Source organism: Stomoxys calcitrans, chromosome 3 (genome assembly GCF_963082655.1).
Source record: "Stomoxys calcitrans chromosome 3, idStoCalc2.1, whole genome shotgun sequence".
Taxonomy (NCBI): domain Eukaryota; kingdom Metazoa; phylum Arthropoda; class Insecta; order Diptera; family Muscidae; genus Stomoxys; species Stomoxys calcitrans.
Genome location: NC_081554.1, coordinates 180,050,958 through 180,070,090, shown reverse-complemented (window position 1 = coordinate 180,070,090; position 19,133 = coordinate 180,050,958). Strand labels below are relative to the sequence as shown.

The 19,133-nt window shown below is 36.6% G+C and overlaps 1 protein-coding gene across 5 annotated transcripts in view; it reads right to left on the bottom strand.

Annotated features, from left to right (window-relative positions):
* Positions 1-19,133, bottom strand: part of LOC106083188 (serine-rich adhesin for platelets) — a 536,175-nt gene that overhangs the window by 514,412 nt on the left and 2,630 nt on the right. For 3 of the 5 annotated variants that reach the window (XM_059364644.1, XM_059364647.1, XM_059364648.1), the window contains exon 2: positions 17,365-18,342. The gene's annotated coding sequence lies outside the window, so the exon portion shown is untranslated. Of the gene's footprint in view, positions 1-12,032; positions 12,052-17,364; positions 18,346-19,133 lie in introns of those variants that run through there. The other 2 variants (XM_059364645.1, XM_059364646.1) reach the window with 2 other exon arrangements.

Genomic DNA, 19,133 nt, shown 5'->3' with positions numbered 1-19,133 from the left:
ATGGCCCCAAAATTGGTTATCAAATTCGTTTTCGAATCTCAAATACCTTTCATTTGAGCCACATATTGGCATTGTCGAAAATTTTTTTCCCTTTGGGGGTGTTTTGGGAAAGGGGTGGTGCCCTAAATACATGGTCCTACATTTGGATATCAAATTCGTATTCTACTCCCAAATATCTTATTTGAGCCCCATATTGCGATGGTCACTAAAAAATTGCTGTTTGTGGGGTATTTTGAGAAAGGGGTAGACCCCCGAAAAATTGGTCCCGAAAATGGGTATCAATTCTTGCTCTACACCCCAATACCTTTCATTTAAGCTCCACATTGACATGGTCGGTAAAAATGCCCGATTTAGGGGTGTTTTGGGGATTGGGATGGTCCCCCAAACACTAAGTCCGGAAAATATATCGGCAACGTGCTCTATTCTAATATATATCTATATATCATTTATTTGAACCCCATATTGCCATTGCCCTCAAAATTGGATATCAAATGCGTTTTCTAATCTCATTTAAACTCCTCATTCCAAAAGTCAGCAAATATGTTCGATATTGGCCCTAAAAACTATAAATATTTAGTTCCACTCTCTTTAAGACCCAAATTGTCTTGGTGAGCAAATACGTTCTATTTGGGTGTTGTTATGGTGATAGGAAGTCCGCTAGACAGTTGGCCCCTAATGTTGATATCAGATACGTGGTCTACTCCCACATACCTTTTAATTTGAGTCCCATATTGCCATAGTCGGCAAACATGACCGGCTTGGGAGGTGTTTTGAGGGATGGGCGGCCACTCAGTGAGTTGACCTTGAAAATATATATCGGATTTGTGATCCACTCTAAAAACCCTCTTATTTGAGCCTCATATTGCATTAGTCAGAAAATACTTACTATTTGGGTGGTGTCGTGGGGTTGGGGTGGCCCCATAGACACTTTTCCCGAATATTGATATCAAATTCGTGCTTTACTCCCAAAGACCCCATATTGCTATGGTCGTAAAATTGTCTCCTTTGGGGAATGTTTTTGCTGAGAAGCGGCTCCCCAAACCCTTGGTCCCATATTTGGATATCAGATTCGTATTCTAAATTCAAATACCTTTTAGTTAAGCCCCATATTCCCATGGTCAGTTAATAAGTCCTGTTTGGGGGGTGTTTTGGGGAAGGGGTACACCCCCTCCCCCCCTCCCCTCCCCCAGAAACGTGGTCATACATTTCGATATCAGATTCGTATTCTACTCGCAAATACCTTTCATTTGAGTCCCATATTGCCGTGATCGGTAAATATGTCCGATTTAGGGGTGTCTTGGGGGTTGGGTGGTGTTGTGGGGGTGGGGTGGCCCCATCGACTTTATTCCCGAATATTGATATCAGATTTGTGCTTCACTCCCAAAGACCTTTCATTTGAGCCCCATGTGGCTATGGTCGTAAATGTGTCCCCTTTGGGGGAGGTTTTTGGGGAGAGGCGGCCCCCAAACACTTGGTCCCATATATTGATATCAGATTCGTATTCTACATTCAAATACCTTTTATTTAAGCCCCATATTCCCATTGTCAGTAAATAAGTCCAGTTTGGGGGATATTTTGGGAAAGAAATGGACCCCCAAAAACGTGGTCCTACATTTGGACATCAGATTCGTATTCTACACGCAAATACCTTTCATTTGAGTCGCATATTGCCAGGGTCGGTAAATATGTCCGATTTAGAGGTATTTTGGGGCTTGGGGTGGTCCCCCGAGCACTTGGTCCGAAAATTGGATATCAGATACGTTTTTTTATCCTAAATACCTTTCATTTGAGTCCCATATTGTCGTGATTGGTGTAAATATATGTTTGGTGGGGTTTAGGGTGGGGCAGCCCCCTAAGTACCCCATCCTAAATTTGGATACCAAATTTTTATTTTTAGGGTACTATATGAGAGCACGTAAAATTTCGCTTAAATCGCAACACCCATCTCCGAGATCTGGCGTTTCTGAAAATTATGGTAAGGGGGAGGGTCCGCCCCCCCTTCAGATATCAAAAAATGTAGTACCCTATTTTCACCAAGGGATCATTATGCACCATCTGGAAAAATTTTCACGGGATCATTATGCACCATTTCAAGAAAATCGGTTCAGCAATTTCTGAGTCTATAAGGAACACACAAACATACAAACAAACAAACCTACAAACACAAATTAATTTTTATATATTGGGTTGCCCAAAAAGTAATTGCGGATTTTTTAAAAGAAAGTAAATGCATTTTTAATAAAGCTTAGAATAAACTTTAATCAAATATACTTTTTTTACACTTTTTTTCTAAAGCAAGCTAAAAGTAACAGCTGATAACTGACAGAAGAAAGAATGCAATTACAGAGTCACAAGCTGTGAAAAAATTTGTCAACGCCGACTATATGAAAAATCCGCAATTACTTTTTGGGCAACCAATATAAGATGGGGTCGCAGATCAATATTTCGAGAAGTTACAAATGGAAGGAGTAGTTTATTTAGTATACTACCATTTTATGTTGGTGGGTAAAATTATGAGCAAATTTTAGATTAGACTAAAATTAAAATTTTTTTTTAAATAAATTTTTTGCAAAAAAATGCTTTTTCTTTTGGTATAGTAGATAGGGACAGTAGGAATTCACATAAATAAAATTTTCTCCTAAAATAAAAATGTAGACAAATATTTCCGTTACAAATTAAAAAAAATCTTCAAAATTTTCAAAAAAAAAATTATTTAATTTGCCTTTTTGGTATAGTAGGTAGAGACAGTAGGAATATCAACTAAATAAAAAATTTTTACAAAATATTAAATTAAAAATTTCAATTTTGATTCCTACAGTCTCTACCTACTATACCAAAAAGACATTTAAAGTGACAATTTATGTCAAAATGCCAATACCGGCATATAAATTACCGCTACTGAATTTTCCATAAACATTCCATTAAGGAACAGGGGATACTTCTCTCATATTAATGAGTTCAGTCCCATTATTGTTTAAGCTCAATAGAGTGTTCTTTTCTATTCCGAGTCAGAACGGCGTGCAGCAAAGCCACACCACTTGGTAGAGAAGTTTTAACATGGCACAATACCTCACAAATGTAGAAAGCATTAGAAAGGGGGTAACCACCGAAGACAATTTTTCGGATGTTCACGTCGGGATTTCGACAGGCGTTCGGCGTTAAAGGCGGACATGCTCATCTCTGCACCACGATGGCAAATATAAGTCATTTTATTTGCTTTTTTGCTAAAGTAGGTAGGCACAGTAGGAATTTCAAAAGCATTTTTAGCAACTTTTTAATATTTGGCAGTTTTCTCCAAATTTAAATGTCCAATTGTTGTAGTAGTTAGGGACAGTAGGAATCTCTTCCAACTCAAAATGAAAATTATAAAAAATTTTAACGATTTTTTTAATATTTGGTAATTTTTTCAACATTTTTAACACCACATTCTTCTTTGAAATAATAGCCAGAGTCTAGTACAAAATAACCAACCCAAAGTTACACCAAAACACTAGCGTCAAGGTCGTTTATAAGTACTTATAAATTTACACTTCTCGTCTTCTTTTCCAAGGTTACCTTATAATTACCATTGCTTGCATAACTACGAAAATATTTGTCAACGGGATAATTTTCCATATTTTTCCCACTTATGTACCGACGTGTTTTTGTGTCACTGCTCAATTAACCATGCTGAAAATTGAAATTTCAACTCAACAATTTGCTACGGCAATTTACACTTGTCTTAACTGTTGTCTGCCATCTCAGATTTCAAAGCACGTCTCAAGTTTTTTGTTTTTCCATTTGCTCGAAAAACACTAAAGTGAAGATCTGGTAAAGCTTAGCTGAAGGGTGGGTTTCATTAGACATGATTCATACGCATAATTACCAAAGGAATGCATTAAATTACAATGAATTGAAAGGCAAAAACCTCAACATGGAGATAACTTTCAAACAATTTGACAGCCATTGATTGAAAATGATAAAAACTATAGAGAATAACAAAACGTTCAATGGAAAAAATGTTGAGTAATTTTTTTTAGAAATTTGAAAAATTTTTCCTTAGTAGAAAACATTGAAAATTTTTCCAAAAAAAAATCTTATATATAAAAATTAATGTTTGTTTGCATGTTTATTTGTTTGTTTGTCGGTTTGTTTGTTTTTGGGGTTGGGGCGGTACCCCAGTTATTTGGACCCAATATTGAATGTAAAATTTGTGCTCTACTCCTGAATACCTTTCATTTGAGTCCCATATTGTCCCAATCGGTCCACTTTTATTTTTGGATGGTATTGGGGTAATGGGGGAAGGTCCGCCCCGGTTCAGATATCAAAAAATTATATAGCCTATGTTTCCTTCCAAACCAACCAACACAGTCTGTGAAAATTTCAAGGTTATATGTATAGACTAAAAACGGCTGAAACGATTATCATGAAATGTTCACAGACTGTGTAGGTTGGTCTGGAAGGAAACATAGGCTATATAATTTTTTGATATAAGAAGCGGGGCGGACCCTCCACCTTACCCGAAAAGTACTACCCAAAAATAAATGTGGACCGATCGGGACAATATGGGAATCAAATGAAAGGTATTCAGGAGTAGACCACAAATTTTATATTAAAAATTGGGTCCAAATAACGGGGGGCCGCCCGAACCCCAAAAACCCCCCAACATAGGTTTATTGGACAATCATGACAATATGGGAATCAAATGAAAGCTATTCAGGAGTTCATGTCAATTTAGTTTACGAATATGGTCAGGAAGGAGGAATAGGCTTCATAATTTATTGATATCGGAATTAGGCGGACCCTCACCCGTTACCCCAATACCACCTAAAATCAACAGTGGACCGATAAGGACAATATGTTTATCAAATGAAAGGTATTCGGGAGTAGATACAAATCTGGTATACAAATTCATGTCGAAGTATAGGGGGTCACCCCATCCCCCCGTAAATGCCAAAAATGGGCATTTTAGTCAATCATGACTACATGGTACTCGTTTTGTTTGTTCCGTATAGACTCAAAAGCGGCAAAACCGATTTTCTCGAAATGTTCGCATATTGTGTAGGTTGGTCTGAAAGGAAACATAGGCTATATAATTTCTCAATATCGGAAGGGGGGCGGACCCTCCCCCTTATGCCAAAAAGCCCCACCCAAAATGTGGGTATTACAATACGAGTATGAAATGAAAGGTATTGGAGAATATAATACGAATATGGTATTAAAATTTGTGTCTAAGTACCCATCGGGCCGCCCCAACCCCAAAACTCCCCAAACAGACATATTGGACGTTCATGTCAATCTGGCTCCCATATGAAAGGTATTTGGGAGTAGATTTCGAATCTGGCATACAAAATCAAATCGAAGTATAGGGGTTACCACATCCCTCCAAAAACGCCCTAAATGGGCATAAGACCCATTATGACTATAGGGGACTCGGTTTGTTTCTTTGTTCCATAGAATCAAAAAAGGCAGAACCGATTTTCATACTATCTTAAAAAAAAAAATTGTCTGGAAGGAAACATAGGCGATACCATTTTTAGATATGGGACAGGGGCGGACCCTCCCCCTTACCTCAAAATCGCCACCCAAAACCAAAAGTGGACCGATAGGCACAATGTGGGTATCAAATGAAAGGTCTTGGGGACTGAAAAACGAATGTGGTATTAAAATTTGGGTCCAAAACAAATATATTCGACGTTCCTATCAATATGGGATTCAAATGAAATGTATTCGGCAGTAGATTATGGCATAAAAAATTAAACTAAACCAGAAATATTTACCAATACAGTAATATAGGACTCAAAAAAAGGCATTTGGAAGTAGAGTGAAAATTTGCCTCGGAACCGAGCAGGGGCAAACTTCTCACACACCAATGCGTGCTTTCCTATTCAAGTTCAAACTCAATGATATGGGACCTTTTTCATAGCCAATTCCGAACGGCGTGACTAAATTTTCAAAAAAAATCAAATTTTGACCAAATTTTTCTATAAAAAAAAACTTTTAACAAACTTTTCTATTAAATAATTTTTAAGGAAAAAATTTTTGACAAAATTTTTTTTAAAAAATTGACACCCAATCTACATACGGCCTAAAGAGTCATTCAAAAGAGCATCTCCAACACATTGAAAACGTTCACGTCGAATGTTCGAAACACGTTAATTTCTGCAGAAAAAATATTGAAAAAATTTTTTTTAGAAAAAAATTTTGAAAATTTTCTACAAAAAAAAATTTTTGACAAAATTTTTCTATTAAAAAAAAAGATACTTTCAACAAACTTTCCTATAAAATAAATTTTTACAAAAGTTTTCTATAAAAAATATTTTGACAAAATTTTATATGGAAAAATAATTTTTATGCAAAAAATTTTTGACATTTTTTTTTTTTTAATTTACACCCAATCTACATAAGGCCTTATGAGTCATTCAAAAGAGCATCTCCATATACTCCAACCCAGTCATATATAACATTTGCCCAGATCTAAGCTGCTTTGTATGTGCTTTATTATACAAATTATAGAATTATAGCAAGTTTCTTTTTATTGTTCACAGCGTGTACAAAAAAAACATCATTACTTTTTAATTCAATGCAAAAATTAAAGTGCAAAATATAATAGCAACTAACAATTATTGCACTTCCCTTCATGGCAACTCACGTTTTTGTTTTTGTCATATCTCATCATTTTTGTATGGGAAGAAGACGGAAGATTAGATCATCAACACTATAATGACACTGCGAAGCAACTATAAAAACTACTGCAATTATTATACCTTTTACAACATTTCAATGTTGTGTGTCATTGGTGGCAGTTCAGCCAACCAACCTTAAACTGGGTTGAGACTTCAGTGAAGACAAAACCAAATAATTTTTGCATTACTTTTTCTAGGAGGGGACCCTTTTTTGGTTCCTTTTCGTGTTATGAGTATCTGCTCTCATGTCTTATTAACTTTATTAGTGTTATATTTTTTTTTTCTAAATCATTCATTTCCGGTTTCCTGTTTGCCAGAAATAATGATGCATATGTTGCATTATGAAAATCATACAACAATAAACTGGTCTAAGAGAAATATGAAATAATTGACATGCAATAGTCATTATTTTAAACTCTGCAACAAGTTTAGGTATAACAATGAGATGGTACATATGACTATATGTAGTGGCTTCCGTTAACCATAACATGAAAGCAATATTCTGAGCTAAGTTTAGTGAAATGTTAAAAAATATTATTTAAAATTTTAAATTTAGCAAAAATTAAATTCAATAAAAATGCATGAAAAGGACAGATGTTTGGATATTAAAGAGCACATCCTCCAATCCAATTCAATAACCTATGATCTTTTTTTTAAATAATTTCCCCATTTGGCAAAGCTGCCGGAAAGTTTCGCAGAAATCGGCAATATCAACAAATATAAGCAACACTCCACATCGCCTTGCTTTAGAAAAGGATTTTTGCTTTCCAGTATACTATGGGTTGCCCAAAAAGTAATTGCGGATTTTTTAAAAGAAAGTAAATGCATTTTTTATAAAGCTTAGAATGAACTTTAATCAAATATACTTTTTTTACACTTTTTTTCTTAAGCAAGCTAAAAGTAACAGCTGATAACTGACAGAAGAAAGAATGCAATTACAGAGTTACAAGCTGTGAAAAAATTTGTCAACGCCGACTATATGAAAAAACCGCAATTACTTTTTGGGCAACCTTAGTAACACTCCACATTGCCTTGCTTTAGAAAAAGCTTTTTGCTTTTCAGTATACTACATACAATAAAGAAACTTAAATGACGTAAAAAGCTGAAGCATATCCAGTTGAAATTTCACCTTCATTTACAACTTCACTAAAACCCGCCTTATGAGATCAAAAAACATTTTTCGATGTCTAGCATTTACGATCAAAACCCAATAAATGCCAGCAAATTTGCAAGAAATGGTAAAACTTTTTATGGCTCGCCAATCTTTGATGCGGCAGAATTTTCAGACTAATTGAATTTTAAATTGGTAAGTAATAAAACCAAACAATGAATTGGAGAAATATGTGAAAACTAATAGAAAAAAAGAAAAATTTTTATTTTTAAATTAACTCAAACTATCTGTCCATAGAAAGTTTAGATATTAAATTGGGTTAATTAAGTCTATATTTTTACAGTTTTTATGGCACATCCTATTATGAGATTTAGAAACTTAGGTCTCCCTGAAGTTTGCTCGATTCTTGACTTCATTTATTTAAGAGTCCATGCCAAGGGTTTAATGTTTAATGTTGATGTTTATAGTAAACGAATCTTATATTCATGCCAGTTTGTAAAATATGGGTTGCCCAAAAAGTAATTGCGGATTTTTTTAAAAGAATGTAAATGCATTTTTAATAAAGCTTAGAATGAGCTTTAATCAAATATACTTTTTTTACACTTTTTTTCTAAAGCAAGCTAAAAGTAACAGCTGATAACTGACAAAAGAAAGAATGCAATTACAGAGTCACAAGCTGTGAAAAAATTTGTCAACGCCGAATATATGAAAAATCCGCAATTAATTTTGGGCAACCCAATATATCAGACCGACTGTATAGCAATCTAGGAATCTAAGGGCGCCAATGACGCTGAACGATTTAGTTCGAATCCTGACAAAACAATCAGAAACAATATCAAGCGGTGTTTTCTCCTCACTAATGCTGGCGACATTTGTGCGATATTCGGCATAACAACTTCTCTAAAAAGTGGTTTCACCCTATGGCATGTCGTTTGGAATCGGCTATAAAAGGTGAGATCAGCAAAAGTATGATGGTGCCTATAAAAACGCAGTTAATGTTAAGTTTGGGTTGGCAATTATATACCACACTCCATTTAAATAAAATTTATTTCTACCCCATATAAAATATCTTTCTTATAAATTGCTTAAAAGAGAGAAACAAAGACTATGGTATAAATTGGGATGTCTAAATTATGAGCATATGACCCTGATCATAAGGAAAGTTTTATTACCCTTTTCCAAAGGAGAGGGTAATTTTAGTACCCTTACCCAAAGGAAAGGTTGGTTTTAGTACCGTTTTTCAAAAAAAAGGTAAGTTTTAGTACCGCTTTATGAAGGAAAGGGTAGTTTTAGTAACATTTTCCAAAGAAAAGGGTAGTTTTGGCACCATTTCCCAAAAGAAATGTTGATTTTAGTACCCTTTCGCCAAGAAAAGGTTGATTTTAGTAACCTTTTCCAAAGGAAAAGGAAGTTTTAGTATCCTTTTCCAAAGGATACGGGTAAATTTAGTACCCTTTTTCAAAGGATAGTACCCTTTCTCAAAGAAAATGGTAGTTTAAGTACCCTTTCTTTTTATTCCTTCCTTTTATTCCCCTTTCCAAGCAAAGGGGAATTTTAGTACCCTCTCCCAAAAGAAAGGGTAGTTTTAGTATCCTTTCCCAAAGGAAAGGGTAGTTTTAGTATCCTTTCCATTAAGGGTAGTTTTATTACCCTTTCCCAAAGGAAAGGGTAGTTTTAGTACACTTTCCCAAAGGAAAGGGTAGTTTTATTACCCTTCCCCAAAGAAAGGTACTAAAACACCTTTTTCAAAGGAAAGGGTAGTGTTAGTATCCTTTCCTAAAGGAATGGCTAGTTTTAGTATCCTTTCCTAAAGGAAAGGGTAGTTTTAGCACCCTTTCCCAAAGGAAAGGCTAGTTTTAGTACCTTTTCCAGAGGAAAGGGCAATTTTTTACACTTTTCCAAAGGAAAGGGTTGTTTTATTACCCTTTCCCAAAAGAAAGGGCAGTTTTAGTACCATTTCCCTAAGGAAAGGGTAGTTTTAGTAAGCTTTTCCAAAGGAAAGGGTAGTTTTATTACACTTTTCCAAAGAAAAGGGTAGTTTTATTACACTTTTCCAAAGGAAAGGGTAGTTTTAATTTTGGGAAAAGGAAAGGGCAGTTTTATTACCCTTTCTCAAATGGAAGGGTAGTATTAGTATCCTTTCCCAAAGGAAGGGTTAGTTTTAGTACCCTTTCCGTTTTGAAAGGTACCCTATTAGTACCCCTTCCCGAAGAAAAGGATAGTTTCAGTACCCTTTCCCAAAGAAAATGTTGGTTTTACCACCCTTTCCACTGGAAATGTTGATTTTAGTATCCTTTCCCCAATGAAGGGGTAGATTTAGAACCCTTTCCCAAAGCATAGGGTAGTTTTATCTTTTCCCTTCCATTACCCAAAGGAAAGGGTAATTTAAGTACCCTTTCCCAAGGGAAAGGATGGTTTTAGTACCCTTTCCAAAAGAAAATGGTGTATTTGAACCGGTTCCAAAGGAAAGGGTAGTTTTAGTACCCTTTCCCAAGGAAAAGGGTAGTTTTAGTACCCCAAAGGAAAGAGTGGTTTTGGTGCTCCAAAAGAAAGGGTAGTTCAAGTACCCGTTCCCAAAGGAAAGGGTAGTTTTAGTACCATTTCCCAAAGGAAAGGGTAGTTTAATTACCCTTTTCCTACAGAAAAGGTAGTTTCATTACCATTTTCCGAAGGAAAGTGTAGTTTGAGCACCCTTTTCGAAAGGAAAGGGTAGACTTTTACCCTTTTCGAAAGGAAAGGGTAGATTTTTACCCTTTTCGAAAGGAAAGGGTAGACTTTTACCCTTTTCCAAAAGGAAAGGGTAGTTTAGTTGCCGTTTGCAGCAAGAAAATGTAGTTTTATTACACTTTTCCAAAGGAAAGGTTAGTTTTATTACCGTTTTTCAAACTAAAGTGTAGTTTTATTACCCTGTGTCTAAGGAAAAAGTAGTTTTATTGCCATTTTCCTAAGGAAAGTTTAATTTTACCACCCTTTACCACAGTAGTTTTAGTACCCATTTCCAAACGAAAGGGTAGTTGAAGTACCCTATTCTAAAGAAAAGGGTAGTTTTAATTCCCTTTCTCGAAGGAAAGATTAGTTTTAATACTCTTTCTCAAAGAAAAGTGTAGTTTTATATTTAATATTTATTTTATTTAATATTTACCTTTTCCAAAAGTAAGGGTAGATTTATTACCCGTGTACAAAGGATAGGGTATTTTTTGCCCATTTTCAAAGGAGAGTGTAGTTTTATCGCCCTTTTCTAACGGAAAGGGTAGTTGTTGTACTCTTTCGCAAAGGAAGGGTTAGTTTTTGTATAGGAAAGGGTAGTTTTATTACTCTTTCCCAAAGCAAAGGGTAGTTTTAGTATCCTCTCCCCGAGGAAAGGGTAATTCTAGTCCCCTCTCCCAAAGGAAAGGGTAGGTTTGGTACAATTTTCCAAAGAAAAGGGTAGTTGTAGTACCTTTTTTCAATAGAAAGGGCAGGTTTCCCAAAGGAAAGGGTAGTTTTATTAAATTTTCCCAAAAAAAGGGTAGTGTTGGTACAATTTTTCAAAGGAAGAATAGTTTTGGTACAAATTTCTAAAGAAAAGGGCAATTTTATTACCCTTTTCCAAAGGGAAAGGGTAGATTTATTACCCTTTTCTAAAGGAAAGGGTAGTTTTATTACCCTTTTTAAGGGAAAGTGTAGTTTTTATTACCATTTTTAAGGGAAAGTGTAGTTTTTATTACCCTTTTCCTAAGGAAAGGGTAGTTTTATTACATTTTTCCTAAGGAAAGGGTAGGTTTATTAACTATGGAAACTACTGAGTTCCGTCAATCCAAGATCGTGCTGGTTGCGAAAATGCATCGTATTCGACTTCAATTCATCTTAGGTGTTCTTACCCATTTCCTAAGGAAAGGGTAGTTTAATTACCCCTTTCCAAAGGAAAAGGGTAGGTTTATTAACTATGGCAACACCTGAGTTCCGTCAATCCAAGACCGTGCTGGTTGCGAAAATACCCCGTATTCGACTTCAATTCATCTTAGGTGTCGATCTCTTTTAACCTATTCAGTTTTTCCATCTTCCTTTATTAATTATCCCTCATAAAGCTTAATCTGTTTGTTTATAGACCGTATATCTAGAATAGACACCAGTGCCCCAGTAGGTGTGGTCCTCGTAACCCTCCCGGAGGAAACATCCCCTCAACAAATAAATTGAAAATTGCTTATATTTCTTTTTTGACGTCTTTGAACAACAAAACTTAAATAAATTTGTAAAACATTGAACTTTTAACATACCCTTCTGGTTTTATATCACAAGCCATTGCAATAATACATTCACTCTATTTTTTTTATTCCATGAGACCTGACCGGAAGCTGCTCTTACAAAACCATTCAAACTGCAATCAGTTCACTTTAATCCATCTCCAAACAATCGATATTTTTCAAAACAAAACAAAAAACAGTTAACTACAAGTTAATGGTACAAAAATCACTTTTACTTTTATCTTCAAATGTATCTTGCGTTTGTTTGGTGCACTCAATTAGCTATTGGAAGGCAAACTATTTTTGCTACACTTTGATATTTGAAACTCAATTAAAAGCAAGGTCACGAGTTTTCATAAAACAAAAACTTTACAAATATCCAATGACAATAAGAAAGAAAACCTTAAACACTTATCAGGATTTTTTTTATGCTATGCTATTGGCTAGCAAATATGTTTAGATTGCAACTTTTGTTACAGACCGTTGTCAGAGGTTAACTAAAAGGTTTATGAATTATTTTATGTGTCTATACCTGCTGCCATTAAGTTTGCTCTAGAAAAAATAACAATGACTAAGATGTAATACAAAAAAAAACATTTATAAAGTATATATAGAATTTAACCACAAAACGATATTGAAATTGGCATTTAAAACAATCGAAACAACCATGAGCAAAAATAAGGGCAAAATTTACAAGTTAAAAAAATCAAAAGCAAACACTAGCAGTAGTAATCAAAACTAAATGAGACGTGGAAAAAACTGGAGTGTTAGAAGCGATAGTTAAGTTTTCTCACATTCGTTTCTTATTAACAAGACAGCAGAAGCCGAAGGGTTACCAGATAAAATATTTGTGCTCAAAAAAGAAAATAAGTCAGTTTAATGCAAATGTAGATATGCGCTGGTAACGACGACAAAGATGTCCCCAAACTTATTCCTATCTTGCCAAAGAATAACAAGGCAGCAGGAGCCGTTGGTTTGCAAGTTTATCTATTTATATGCACAAAAAAGAAGACACGGCAGAATATGCATATGTGTTAGTGGATACAGAAAAGAGGTCAATCTCCAGCCTATTATGTAGTGTTACTGCTACATAATAGGCTGGAGATTAACGTGGCAGCAGGATCCGATGGGTTATGAGCTAAAATATTTTTGCTCATAAAAAGGAGATAAGGTACTATATGACCATTACAGTGAATCTATAGATACGCGCTGGCACTGATGACGAAGATTCCTCCACACACATATCTATAACGAGGCACCAGAAGCCGACGATGCTACTTTTGCTCACAACCAAGCACACAAATCAGTATGTGTCAATCACAATGAATCTGTTGATAAGTGTTAGTAGCGTTAACGAGGATTTTCCTAACCAAACCCGGTCTGGTTGAAGAACAACAAGGCAGGAGGAGCCGCTGGGTTGCCAGCTGATCTATTAATGTACACAACAAAAGAGACACGGCAGTATATGCTAAGTTTATAAAAGCTATGCATATGCTCTGGTGGAGACAGTAAAGATGTCCCAGCAACATTCCATAATAGGCTGGAGAATAACAAACCAGCAGGAACCGATGGGTTGTCAGCTTAAATATTTGTACTCAAATAAAGAGTAAATAGAAGCATATATCAAGTACAGTGATATATGCAACAACGAAGATTAACCAACACCCCTTTCTGTCATGCTGAAAAATAACAAAGCTACCGGTACCGATGGGTTGCAAAACGGAATTTGTCTGCGCATAACAAAGGAGACATGATGATATATGCCAGGTATAGTGCTACTTTTTATATACAATAATAGTTATAATGAAGATATACCAGAACCAAACTCGATCTGGCTGCAGAATCACAAGGCGATAGGAAGCGATGGGTTTCCCGCTGAACTTTCTCTTTTCACATGAAAGGAGCAAAGGCTGAATATGCCAAGTATAATGAAACTGGGGGTAGGCATGAAAAACGCCAACAATCTCCATACGGCGGAGGGCATAGTTTTTCAAAGTTACGATGCTTTACCAGAACTTCATAGATGAGATTCGACTGAACAGCGGTCTATACCGTGTACTAGAGATATGCGCATGAGTGATTTTCCACTAATACACACGCACGCTCACGAGAAAAAAATATTACTCACGCACGATTTTTTTTTATGTCGACCCACGTTCAGGCATGCTCACGAAACAAAAATTGTACTCACGCAAGACTTACGAAACGATCTAGCCATGTCCGTCTGCCGGCCCGCCTGTCGAAAGCATGAAGGAGTAATGATAGACGCTTAAAAATTTGCACAAATACTTCTTATAGGTGTAGGTCTCTTGGGATTGTAAATGGGCCATATGAGTTCATGTTTTGATATAGCTGCCATATAAGCGGATCTTGGGTTTTGACTTCTGGAGCATCTAGAGGGCGCAATTCTTATCCAATTTGGCTGAGATTTTGCATGTGCTGTTTTGATATCACTTTCAACAACAGTGCTAAGTATGGCTCAAATCGGTTCAAAACCTGATATAGCTGCCATATAAACCGATCTTGGGTCTTGACTTCTTGAACCACTATATGACGCCATTCTTATCCGATTTAGCTGAAATTTTGCATGAGGCGTTTTGATATGACTTTCAACAGCTGTGCTAAGTATGGTTAAAATCGGTCTATAACATGATATAGCTGTCATATATAACGATCTGGGATCTTGAATTCTTGAGCCTCTAGAGGACGCAATTCTTATCCGATTTGGCTAAAATTTTGCATCAGATGTTTTGTTATGACTTTCAACAGCTGTGCTAAGTATGGTTGAAATCGGTCTATAACCTGATATAGCTGCCATATATACCGATTTTGGATCTTGACTTCTTGAGGCTATAGGGGGCGCAATTCTCATGGGATTTGGCTGAAATTTTGCATGAAGTTGTTTGTTAAGACTTTCAACAAGTGTGTCATATATGGTTTAAATCGGTCTATAACCTGATATAGCTGTCATATATAACGATCTGGGATCTTGACTTCTAAGGCCTCTAGAGGACGCAATTCTTATCCGATTTGGCTAAAATTTTGCATCAGGTGTTTTGTTATGAGTTCCAACAACTGTTGGCACTGTTGATTGAAATTGGTCCATAACCTGATATATCTGCCATTTATACCGATCTTGGATCTTGCCTTCTTGAGGCTGTTGAGGGCGTAATTCTTATCCGATTTGGCTGACATTTTGCATGAACTTGTTTGTTGGGACTTCCAACAACTGTGCTAAGTATGGTTGAAATCGGTCGATAACCTGATAAAGCTGCCATATAAACCGATGTGGGATCTAGACTTCTAAAGCTTCTAGAGGGCACAATTCTTATCTGATTTGGCTAAGTTTTGTACAAAGACTTCTCCCACGACCTTCAACATACGTGTTCAATATGGTCTTAATGGATCTATAGCGTGATAAAGCTCCCATATAAACCGATCTCCCGAATATAATTCTTGAGCCCCTACAAAGCTCAATTCTTATCCGAATGGACTGAAATAATACCCAATGACTTCTAATAGGGTCTTCAAAATTCAATTTACTTATGATCTGAATCGGACTATAACTTGATAACTATCTTGATCTCTAAAAGCATAACAATTCTTTTCCATTATTCTTTGTTAGCCTAAAAAGAGATACCGGTAAAAGAACTCTGCAAATGCGATCCATGGTGAAGGGTATATAAGATTCGGTTCGTCCGAACTAAGCACGCTCTTACTTGTTATATAATAGATTCCCTTCGATATAGTCAACCACATCATGAAGGACACTGAGAACCGACCGACCAACACGTGTCATTTTGCCTCTCCAGGTTCGGTTTTCTCCCTTTTGGGATAAAAACCACCCGCTGTAGCCCTAGAAAACGCAGCACCTTAAAAAAAACCCAAGAATATGTATTACATAAGGCGCTGTCCTTTGGAACACAGCAGGCAGTACGTCACCCAGTCCCGTTGACTTATAATGTTCCCGCCTAGGCTATCTTCCCCTCTATTATTATGTCCTCAACCACGGATTGTGACTTTTAACTGAGGCATCAGAGGGACATCGATATCATGCGGGTACATCGACCTTCCAGCTGCATCCGAGCTCCCAGGAAAACTTTTGAGCTACTGGCTCAGAGCTAGAATCCGTCTTGGTTTCGTCATCTCTTAGAATGATCTCAAGGATTTTCGGAGCCTTAGAGAGCACCCCTTGGAAACCTAGAGGTCATTAGCAGCCCATATCATCTGATGAAGTTAATCTCCCATGGCAAACCAAAGTAGTTCGGACTCAAAACGTTTCGATATATGCAAACGCGGGGAGGCTCCTCAGACACCAAGGAATACTTTTTTTATGCCAGATATCTCTACTCTACTTTTAATACCTTTAAATTGATACCCATATTGCCCAAAGCGGTGAAAGTGTCTTGTGGTGGGTTTTGTTTGCGGTGGGGGACCCCCCGAACACTAAGGATGAAATTTGTATACCAATTTCATATTCTACTCTTTAATACCTTTAATTTGATACCCATATTGTCCCAATGGGTAAATATGTCCGTTCGGGTGGGTTTTGGGAGGGGGCGTCCCCCCATATTATTTGAGCCCAATATTGTATACCAATTTCGTGTTTTTGGGGTACCATAAGGTGCCATACAAAATCGGCGCACCCATCTCCGAGATCTGGCGTTTTTGACATTTTTGGTAAGGGGGAGGGTCCGCCCCCCTTCAGATATCAAAAAATGTAGTACCCTATTTTCAGCGGGGGCTCAAACTTTACCAAATGTGAAAACTTCATGATAATCGGTTCAGCGGTTTTTGAGTCTATACTGAACAGGCAAATAAAGAGCAACAATTTACGCCATTCCCGTAGACTGGTAAGGTTCAAACGAATCCTCCGCATAGGCTATCTTCTCCTCGGTTGTCATGTCCTCAACCAAGGACTTTGAATCTGAACTGGGTTGCATCAAAGGGACATTGATACCATGCGGATACATCGATCTATTACCTACATTCGAGCATCCAGGGAAACTCTCGAGCTACTGGCTCGGAGCCAGATTCCGTCCGTGTTTCGTCATCTCTTAGAATGCTCTCAAGGATTTTCGGATCCTTAGAGAGCATTTCTTGGAAACTTAGAGGCCATTAGGCGCCCATATCATCTGATGAAGTTGATTTCCCCGGACTCAAAAACGTTTCGATAGATGCAAACGCCTTCATTTGTTTCCTACTTTCTTCTTAAAACTTCAAAAAATATCTTCTATTTAAAAAAAAAGTTCCAAGAAAATGTTTTAAACCACTTTCTATTTTAAAACATTTCCTAATTAAATGTAACGAAACGAGATAAAAATAAAATTATATAAAAAAGATTTTATCTTTAAGAAAAACTTACTTAATTAACATTATCCATGTGTGTATAACGTAACAAATATCCTTTCACTCCGTTTGAAATTGTAGACAAGTGCAACAATGATGTTAAGACGACCACAAGGCAGACACTCGCAACGAACCACACTTTGAGACCAGCAGCAGCACCAGCAGCAGCAGGTGATATTGAAAACACTGGCCTTGGTCAAAAGAAGGGATGATGGTGTGGTTTTCTGTCACCACCAGTCCGCCGAAACTGACTTTCCAATGACCCGGGAAAAAGTGAAATGAATGAATGCGGTCACCACAGGTAGTTGTTTGGGTGTGTTTCACACTTTTCACCCAGCTATGGGCTAGCCTGACTATGCAGTGTTGCGGAACCTTAGTTTAGCCAATAGTCGTTATTTGTTATTGAAATGCTCCTTTTTTGTATTCCTTTAATACTCCTCGGACATGAATAAAGGGAATGCTTAGAGAGTAGAATTATGATGGCGATGGCGATGATGATGATGATGATGACGATGGTTGTCAGTTCGATGATGGGCGTCTGAATGGGGTTTTACAACTCGTTGAAGGGTAGACGTTGATGACGATGATGATTGTAGACTTTTCCTAACTTTAAATGACTGGCCTTGCCAAAAACGTTGTCTGTCTTTCCCTTGTGCTTAACCGCTGGTATTTGCTGGCTTTTTTTCTTCTTAATTTGTTTTTATACACTTTTTTAATGGAAATTAATTATGTTGATGTTTGGCACGGTTTTATTTAATTTGCATGATTTGATACAACTTAGCACCTTTTTGTAGATATTTCTTGATTATTGGCATTTAATATATATTTTTTGTACCTCATTAGGTATGGGCGGCAACGTTTACTCAAGGTGTGAAATCTTTAATAAGATTTCCACACTTTTTATCACTTTGTTTAAATTTTTTTCTTGTTATTTTATTTAGGTATATTTTGAAAAATCATGCTTTGACATTTTTTTAATTTTTCTCACATTTTGCTGCTTTCAATAAAAAAAATGTGAATTATCAATTAGGAACTTAAAAAAATGACAAAAGGTATAAAAATCACTTTAGACTCAAGTTCCAAGTTGAAAGGTGCATTACCAATGGAAAGCCTGGGTCAGAATGTGAATTTTTGTCTGTAAAAATTGGCCAATTCCATACTTCTGTGGTTTAAGACCTTAATAAGCCACATATGGGATATTTGTTAGATATTGAACCAATTGGGAAGTAAAAAGTCTAATGGGATGATAAGTAAAATCAGTTTTTTTGGGAGTAGTGGGGAAAGGTAGAAGTTATACGTTCTGGCACAAGAAATCAAATGTGAATACCAGCTTATGAAGGAGCTCTAATCCTCTTCGTCTCTAACTATGTGAGACATTAACAATTCGTGGTGTTAAAGCTTGCCGGCCGACACAGGATAACTGTGAGCACAGTTTGGAACTTTGAGCTTCGATTTGTGTGGTGTTCGTCGTAATCATGGGAAGCTCAACTCAAAGCTACCGAACGCCTCCACTGGTGGCGGATAGTGGAAAACTTCGTAGATATTCAAAGTAGGTATAAATGCAGGTGCGGATAATTTGGGATTTCCAGAACAGAGACCCTGGTAGGGGTCGGGTAGCACCGGCTGAAGCATATACGAAACGGATGTCGAAAAGCCTAACATAAGTCACTGCGTCAAATTTTAGCGAAAACGAATTATAAATGCGCCTTTTAGGCGGCCAAGACTTAAAATCGAGAGATCGGTCTATATGGCAGCTATATCCAAATCTGGACTGATCTGGGCCAA